This window comes from Lactuca saligna, chromosome 1 (genome assembly GCF_052625555.1).
Source record: "Lactuca saligna cultivar CGN05327 chromosome 1, ASM5262555v1, whole genome shotgun sequence".
Taxonomy (NCBI): Eukaryota; Viridiplantae; Streptophyta; class Magnoliopsida; order Asterales; family Asteraceae; genus Lactuca; species Lactuca saligna.
The window spans coordinates 169,008,258-169,017,986 of record NC_136417.1 but is presented as its reverse complement, the minus strand read 5'-3'; positions in this window follow the sequence as shown (position 1 = coordinate 169,017,986).

The window sequence follows — 9,729 nt, the reverse complement described above, 5'->3', positions numbered from 1 at the left end:
CTTGTGAATTGTAAAGTTTAGCTATATAACCTGTTATACCTTTTCTGGGTATGTACTACTATTACTCAGGAAAATCCTATATTTTCCTACATGTGTGTGTGTGAACTATTACCTATTCCGATTATGTTCAATGTTGTCCCCAGGAAAACCCCATGTTTTCCTGAATGTGTGTATGTGTGTGTGCCAGACATCATAAAACGTACATTAGCTTTACTACGTACATAAAGCTAGTAAATGAGTCTAAAGCATTAATAATCTAGATTGCGAGTGCTTAACCATACTCAAACTAGATATGACTCGGACCAGGGCTGGTATCCTTTTTATGACTTTCATCACCTTTGAACCTTTCGGTTCGGCTGTAGCTAGCAACCAGGTGCGGGATTTTCAGTCCCGTATAGATCTATACGCTCAAGTCACTTTCTCCTATGTTCGGAGATTTTTGGTTACAGGGTTTATCTTCCACTATCTCGTGCCATGGAAGTGTTACAAGGACGTGTCTCCAATATATAAGATTACTCTTTACTTTTCGACTAGGAAAGTAGTATTTACGACTAGCTATGTTCTACGTACCTGTTCTTTACACTCGAGCCTAGGTGTTTTATTAAGGACATTACACTCGAGCCTAGGTGTTATCTAATGATGACTGTCCTTTACACTCGATCCTAGGTGTGTTATTAAGGACGTTAAAAATGATATATATGTGTTATCTTATGGTGATTATCCTTTACACTCGATCCTAGGTGTATTATTAAATACGTTACAATTGATTTGTGTGTCATGATGGTGTTTATCTTTCACACTCGAGCCTAGGTGTATTGTTAAGAACATACAAATGTTTTATGTTTTCTGAGGGTGTCTGTCTTTTACACTCGAACCTAAGTGTTTTATTACAGACATTACAATATTTTATGTATTCTATCAATATATGTGTGAACAATCATATGTAAGGTATACAATATAACAGTGTATAATAAGAATTGAAAATCGGGTTAAAACAAACTACTCTGTAAGTTAAAACAGTTTGTTAAAAGGTTTTCAATTCTTAAAAATGTACTATTATGAACTCATTTAACTGAAATCATGTGATTGAGTACAATATATTCTTGTACTTTTACTTGTATTCCTCCACTGAAAACATTGAAAAACCATTGAAAAATGGTAGGGGTATGAACTCACCGGTTGAGAAACGCATCAGTTTGGATCCTAAACGTTAGTTCTCGTTTTGCGTACGGACAAGATCTCTATGGATTATGAAATGATATACAAATATATCTAATTAGATTCATAAACTCTAATTAGATATGATATTACACTCCAATGAGGGAAAACACTTCAAAACAAGTGTTTGGAGTGACCTGGGTGATATATACGGAGGTGTAATGATGCGAGGGACTTGGGATTTGAGTTTACTCTTCAGGAGTAAACTCCTTAATGAGTTTTCGGCCATATAAACCACTCACACATGAGTTCACGGCCGTGAACTCATGTTGGCAAGATTTATGGTGCTTAATGGGTCAATATCACTTGGGAATTGTTGGGACAATTTTACCTAAGGCATGGGACTAAATTAAATTACCAAATGACATTATTTAAGGGAGTTTACGGCCTTAGCATGGAGCTTACGTCCGTAAACTCTCATACTCCCTTGAATAAGTGATTTTAATGTCCCAAAGTTAATCACATGTGATTCTAAAAATTCCTACAAGCCTTGAATTGATTTTTGGGTTCAATTTGGCATGCTTTTAGGAGTTTACGGCCTTGGAGCATGTTCTATGGCCGTAAACTCTCATATGTGAGGTTTTGTTATGTTTAAAGTCCTTAAACTATTTTTGGTTGGTTCTATGATTTATTCCAAGGCTTTTGGTGGTGTTGGATGGCTTTTTAACACCTTAAACATGAGTTTGTACCCATGTTTGAGGAGTTTACGGCCCAAGTACATGCCTTGGCTGTAAACTCATACAAACCCCTCAAAATTCATGTCTAAGGTGTTCTAGGTCCATTACCAATATTCTAAAAGGCATATGTATGTCTTGTTTTTGTCTTGGAAGGGTTTAATGGCTTAAAACCCCCATTAAATATGGGTTTACGGCCTAAGCACCATCTTGGGCCATAAACTCATATACAAGCCTCTAAATCATGAATAAATCTAAAATTTGAAGGCCCAATATGATGCAAAATGAGTATAGGAAGGTACCTTGAAGATTTAAGACCTTAAACTCAAGATTTGGACCTTTAAATCTAGTTTGAGGAGAGAGGTTGGAGTGATAGTTGTAAAATGGAGAAAAAGCTTCAAAATGGAGACTTGGATCACTTTAAATAGTGTCCAAGTTCGGGACACGGTAGAATTCTACCCGATACCGGCGTTAAACGGGGCTTTTGGTTGCACCCGGCCAATTTGCCTTAACCCGATATGGTTGATTCTATAAATGTTCCGATCATTAATATGAGGCATTAGAATGAGTTCTAAGGGTATTAAGACACTTATTAAGTCATAAAATAAAACCCACATAACGACTTAATAAAAGGCCGTAAACGGAAACGAAATCGGAAACGGCGATTGGATGATCGGAACGAGTCGTGAAAAGGGTTTCAATTAGGGATATGAATTTCGGGTTGTTACATACCGAGACTCGGCCGGTGAAAGCCGAGGCTCCAAAGGCTCGTGGGAGAGCTTTTCAGTTAACTGCGGAGGAGGTCCGTGCAGCGCCTGATGTCGTAGCTGCTATGTATTTACTATTATGCTAAGATATTTTGCTTATATTATGATATGCGTAGGTACTTTTCTTGTGAATTTTGTACCTGCTTTGGTATTATTTGACTCGGGTGCGATTCGGTATTTTGTATCGTTGGCTTTTAGCCAGCACATCGGCATTGATCGGGAGGTGATGAGTCGACCCCTGCGAGTTTCTATAACGGATGAGAAAGCGGTATTCGCCACTGACGTGATTCGAGGATGTGTGCTCGATATTTTTGGGGTCAAGTTCCCTATAGACTTGGTTCCTATAGTGATGGGGGATGTCTGCATCATCGTGGGCATGGATTGGTTGAGTAGGTTTGGGGCAGTCATTCACTGCGAGAGAGAGTTGGTGACTATACGAGACCCTAGTGGGGGAGTGCTTACTGTGTATGGCGAGGGGACTCGGTGTGGGTCAGCATTTTGTTCGGCTGTCAGGGCAAGGTAGAGTTTGTAGCAGGGTTGCAGTGGATTCATAGCCAACGTGATGGACACTCGACTGGCCGCGTGGAGTCCGAATTCGGTTGACGACGTTCCTGTAGTATGCGAGTTTTCGGATGTGTTCCCTGAAGATTTACCAGGTGTGCCTCCGGAAAGGCAAGTGGAGTTCCGTATTGATCTGGTTCCGGGATCGGCGCCCATCGCCAAGGCGCCTTATCGCCTCGCTCCACCAGAAATGCAGGAGTTATCCTCGCAGCTTCAGGAGCTATTGGGAAAGGGGTTTATTTGACCGAGTAGCTCACCTTGGGGAGTGCCGATTTTTTTGTCAAGAAAAGGATGGTTCACACTGGATGTGTATCAATTACCGGGAGCTGAACAAGTTGACGGTTGAGAACCGGTATCTGTTACCTAGGATCGATGATTTGTTCGATCAGTTAGGGTTCGAAATGAAGATATTCAAGATAGACTTGAGGTCGGGTTATCATCAGATGAGGGTTCAGAATGAAGATATTCAGAAGACTGCATTCAAAACTCGTTATGGACATTATGAGTTTGTCGTGATGCCTTTTGGGCTCACCAATGCCCCAGCGGCATTCATGGATCTTATGAACAGGGTGTGCAGGCCGATGCTGGATCGGTCAGTGATCGTATTCATTGATGATATTTTGGTATAGTCGAGGTCTAGGGAGCAGCATGACGAGCATTTGAGGGAAATTCTTGGAGTATTGAGATCGGAGAGGCTGTATGCCAAATTCTCCAAGTGTGATTTCTAGTTATGAGAGGTCCAGTTCCTAGGGCACCTTGTTAACCAGAAAGGGATATTGGGATGTGCCGAGGTCGCCCACTAATATCAGGAGTTTTCTGGGATTGGCCAGCTATTATCGAAGGTTTATCAAGGATTTCTCCAATATCGTCGTGCCACTTGCTAAGATGACCCGGAAGGGTGTTGCATTTTCATGGCGACCGGAGCAGCAGTCCTCATTCGAGACCTTTCATTAGAAATTGTACGAGGCCCCGATGCTTGCACACCCGGAAGGGATGGAGGATTTTGTGGTATACTGTGATGCATCTATATCGGGTTTAGGGGTGGTGCTTATGCAAAGGGGTCAGGTTATAGCCAATGCTTCGAGGCAGTTGAAGCCTCATGAGTCGAGATATCCCACCCACAACCTGGAATTTGGGGTTGTGGTGTTTGCCCTCAAGATCTGGCGGCACTATCTTTATGGGGTTCGGTGTACCATAACATATCTTGATGGATCAGCCAAATCTGAATATGCATCAGAGGAGATGGTTGGATGTGGTGAAGGATTATGATTGTGAGATCCTGTACCACCCGGGCAAGGCTAATGTGGTTGTCGATGCGTTGAGCCGTAGGGCGGAAAGCGCCCTATCCGAGACATTTTTATGAGGTTGACAGTGATGACCCTGATTTTGGACACCATCCGAGGAGCCCAGGCTGAGGCTGTGAGACCAAAAAACTAGAAGAGGGAGCGAGTTGTCGGTCAGGTATCGGAATTCGTTACGGATGGTTGGGGACTTATGAGTTTTCAGGGTCGAATTTGGGTACCGTTTGTGGGCGGTACGCGTACTATTTTGATGGAGGAAGCGCATCGATCGAAATTCTCGATTCATCCCGGGGCTACTAAGATGTATTTGGACCTAAGGAAGGAGTATTGGTGGCCCGGTATGAAGAGGGATGTTGCATGGTTCGTCGAGAGGTGCCTGACTTGTCGACAGGTTAAGGCCGAGCACCAGCGTCCGCACGGTAAATTGCAGCCGCTAGAGATTCCCGAATGGAAGTAGGAACAGATTACCATGGATTTTATCACCAAATTGCCGAGGACTGCGAGAGGAGTCGATGCGATTTGGTTGATTGTAGATAGATTGACGAAGAGTGCTCATTTTCTAGCCATCAGTGAGAGCTCTTCTACGGAGAAGTTGGCAGAATTATATGTGAGGGAGGTGGTATCGCGACATGGGGTTCCGATTTCGATTGTTTCAGATCGGGATGTGCGTTTTACTTCCAGGTTTTGGAAGAAGTTTCATGAGGAGTTGGGTACGAAGTTGCAGTTCAGTACCACATACCACCCGCAGACGGATGGATAGAGCGAGCGGACGATTCAGACGCTTGAGGATATGCTCCGTGCATGTGTTTCGGATTTTGGAGGGAGTTGGGACACCTATTTACCCTTAGCGGAGTTTTCGTACAACAACAGCCATCATTCGAGCATTGGTATGCCACCCTTTGAGCTGTTGTATGGGAGGAGGTGTCTCACCCCCATCTGCTGGGGAGAGGTGGGGCAGCGGGTGATAGGTAGCACGGAGATTGTACTCTAGACGACCGAGCAGATTCAGCAGGTCAGGCAAAGGTTGTTGACCACGCAGAGTCGCCAGAAGAGTTATGCAGACAGGCGTCGATCTGAGCTTGAGTTTCAGGTTGGTGACCTTGTGCTCCTAAAGGTCTCAACTTGGAAAGGAGTGATACGATTCAGGAAGAGGGGAAAGTTCGGACCCCGGTATATTGGACCTTTTAGGGTAATTGCTAGGGTAGGCAGGGTAGCCTACCGGTTAGATCTACCTGCTGAGTTGGGGCAGATCCATAATACCATTCATGTCTCGCAGTTGAGGAAATGTATTGCCGAAAAGTCGGCAGTGGTGCCATTAGATGATATTCAAGTGGATGCAGGCCTGAACTATGTGCAGAGACCAGTGGCGATCAATGATCGGAAGGTTAAGGTTCTGAGGAACAAGGAAGTACCCCTGGTACAAGTGCAGTGGCAACATCGGAAGGGGTCCGAGCTGACATGGGGGTCCAAGTCTGAGATGTGGGATCAGTATCCAGAGTTGTTTTCAATATGAGACTTCGGGGGGGAAGTCTGGTTCTAGTGGGGGAGAATTGTAACAGCCCAAAATCCAGGTATTCTTCTATTTGGCCCGTATCTTGGTTATGTTGTCGTTTTAGGGTTTTCATGATAAGCGATTACGCTGGGCGTACAAGGTGTACGTTGCGCGTACTCGCGCACCTCTTTTGGACGCGTTCACCCTCAGGTACGTTGGGCGTAACCAAGGTTACGCTTGGCGTAACTGGTCCAGATCTAAAAACCCTAATTCCTTTGGAGGGCTATAAAAGGAATGTGTGGTTGGACTTCTCAGCCACCATCCCTCAGAGAGAAACCCTAAAAAGAGTGTGCATTCGTTCTTTAGCCATTCCAAGGTTGCAAAGGGGAAGAAGAGCTCATTGGAAGGACTAGAAGTGGTGTTCAAGTGTAGATCTGAGCTTTGCAAGGGTTAAAGCTTCATTATCAGGTAAAAAGTTCAGATCTTGTCACTTGGTTCATGTTATATGCTTCATGTACCATTTTCTAGGGTTTTAGTCCCAAAGGTGGAGATTTGTTGTGCAAATGTCCTCCATAAGCTTAGATCCTTCATATTTCTGATCTATTGGAGTTGTAGACTCATAAAAATGACATCTTGGATGTGAATATTGCACCATGCATAAGATCTAGGTCCTTGAGTTGGAATAGAATGTTGTTAAGAAGTGTTGGAGCCTTTACAGCCATGCCAAGGCTTAAGTGTCTCGACTTTATGGGTTTAGACACATTAACAGAGTCGGATCTAGAAGTTGGAGTATTCGCTTAATCGATTAAGGCCAGAAGTGAAGGGTGTTAGAATCTGATTGTTACGGTGGGTGTAACTTCTAGTATGCGCAGCGTACTGGGTGGAGACCCCGATCCATGGGTTGGCGATGTACGCCCCGCGTACATCTAGCAGTACGCCCCGCGTACTAATAGGGTTGACTTTTGTTGATTTTTAGGGTTTTGGTCAACATGAGGACTTTAGGTCAAGGAAGGGTAAAATGGTCTTTTACCCTCTGAGGAATGATGATAAAGGTAAAGTTTTAGTTGTGGAAGTCTTTGATTGTTAAATGATATTTTTATGATTAGGCGAGGTAGGGTCGTCGTTGGGATTTGGAGATAGCGATTACGCGAGATCTTAAACTTTCCACGAGGTGAGTTTTGCCACTATACTGTACCCGGAAGGGTTTTTATTGTGTGACCGAAAGGTCGGATATGTTATGAAATATATGTATTGTATGTGATAAGTTAATCATTTATATGTGCCATGTATGATATGCTTGATATGGGCCGGAAGGCATTATGTTATGGGACGGAAGGCGAATATGTTATGGGCCGGAAGGCGTTGTGATGTCGACCGTAAGGTTGACGTGGGTAGGACCGGAAGGTCTACCTAGTCGGGACGGAAGTCCCCTGAGACACATGGACCGGAAGGTCAGGGCCTGGAAAGGCGTATGTGCGTAAGTTGTATTTGGGGAACTCACTAAGCATTTATGCTTACAGTTTTTGTGTTATGTGTTTCAGCTACTAGTGAGGACCGTGGGAAGGCGTTAGGGTGATCGTACACATTGTCGGAGAAAAACTATTTTATGATCATTGGGATGTATTTTGTTATGATAACATTGTTCACGTTTGAATTTGGAATATTAATCGATGGTGTTCGATGTTACAAAAATGAAAAACTTGTTTTAAAATTTACGTTGTTACAATTGGGCCTTGCATGCTTAAGCCCATATCATGACTTATTAGATGATTTTTGGTCCAAAATAAATCAAGGTATAATCTTTATGACCTATTAGGGTTAAATTAACTTGGTTGTGACCCATTAAGGCCCAAAATAGTGTGTTTCATATATGGGTCCAATTAGGGCCCATTAGAGAGTTCTAGGTTCAAGATGGATAAATTGGAAGCTTATTAGTCCATTAGGCTCAATAAGGAAACCCTAGTCCAAAATGGACTTAAATCGGGATTTCAAAGGTTTCCAATTCTATGTTGACCATTTGTAGTGCTAGAATGAAGTATTTGATGAAGTTTTGTTGTTATAGAATAAGCATCATGCATGTTTTCATGTTATTGATTCATAGTTATTCTAAGTGTTGTAGTTACAAGGCACCAAAATATCTAGCTGTGACACATAAACATGCTATCAGACATATCTGCTTGTCCAACCTACCCTTTGGTCCTAACGACCGAATCGTTGGACTATTCCCCTCCTACTACCACTGTCACATAGAACATATCATACTGGCACATAGAACACATCAAGTAATAGCAAACCCGATAATTTGCACAAAGATAATCATCTCAACTGTAATCAATTACTAGTGGGTTGGCCTTGGTGCCTTAGACCTACTTCTAGTGAAGGGTAACTCAGTTCACACTGCTGAAGTCCCATAGACATAACCCCCAACTACTGGATGACAGATTCTCGAACTATCAATATCAAAACATCACGCAATTAATAATTAGGTTCCAACACATAACCATAAATAATTACTTGGGGTAAATACTACTTTACCCCTAAATTAGCTTTATTCAACCTATGGCCCAATCCAAAGGCCCAAAAGCCAAATATGAGACAAAGCCCAGCATATGGCCCATTTTTCCAAATTGTGACCAAACCTTTACAAGGTCTTACCATAGGGCCCAACCGTTTAGTCCACACCAACATTGAACATTCTAATGGCCCAATATCAAATAATCATAAAGGACCAAACTATGGCCCATCTATGGTCTAATTTTCCAAATTGGTCCCAATCCCTCATATGGGACGTACCCTAAGTCCATCAACATATTCTAGTCCATGTGATTATTTTTGGATAGCCCATTAATAATCCAATAATCAAGGCCCAATAGAAAGGCGTCACAATAATCCCAAGTGAAATTAAGGTTTTCACATGAAATGATGATGAGGGTTAAGTGTCTCTACTTAACCCATTAAGGACTTAATCCATTAAGTCTCACCTGGCCTTAGGTTAATTGCAATTAGTTATTAATTAATATTTTATGTTCATTAAATAATTCTGATGCGAACTTGATAAGTTCCAAATTAGGGTTTCATGGCATTAGGGTTTTCCAAACCATAACTAGGGTTTCCAACCCGTATTAGCCCAATAGGCCCAATAACTAGGTCCTTTGACCAATTAGGGTTCATTAGGCCCATTATGATTCCACTAGGCCCATTAAGGTTTCACTAAGTTCATTAGGGATTCATTGGGCGTATTAGGTTTTCAAGCATCCCAGCCGAATCAACACAACAAGGCAAAGCACACCGCCACCTAACACGGCGCCGGTGAAGGCAGCCAGTGATGGGAGATACAAGTTTGGCAGCCGGAGGAGGATGGTTAAGAGGGTGTCGGTTGTAAAGACAGCTAGGGTTAGGGTTACACAGTGGGTTATATACCCGGTCAACAAATCTAACTTATTGCCATAATGGCATAACCAGTCCCTGCCCATAAAATTCTTACCAACTATGATCCAAATTTTACCATTTCAACCCTGCCCCTCCTCTACAATTATTTTCAAATAAGGTCCATAATACTTCCCAAACATGTCCCTAACTTCTAAAATATTTACAAAATAAATCTAAAATTTATACTTCGACCCTCGAATAATCCAAATTATGGCATTTGGATTCCCAAAACCAATACCTTGCGATATAATTATAATTTTAGGGCTACGATTCATTCAGTAATTTTG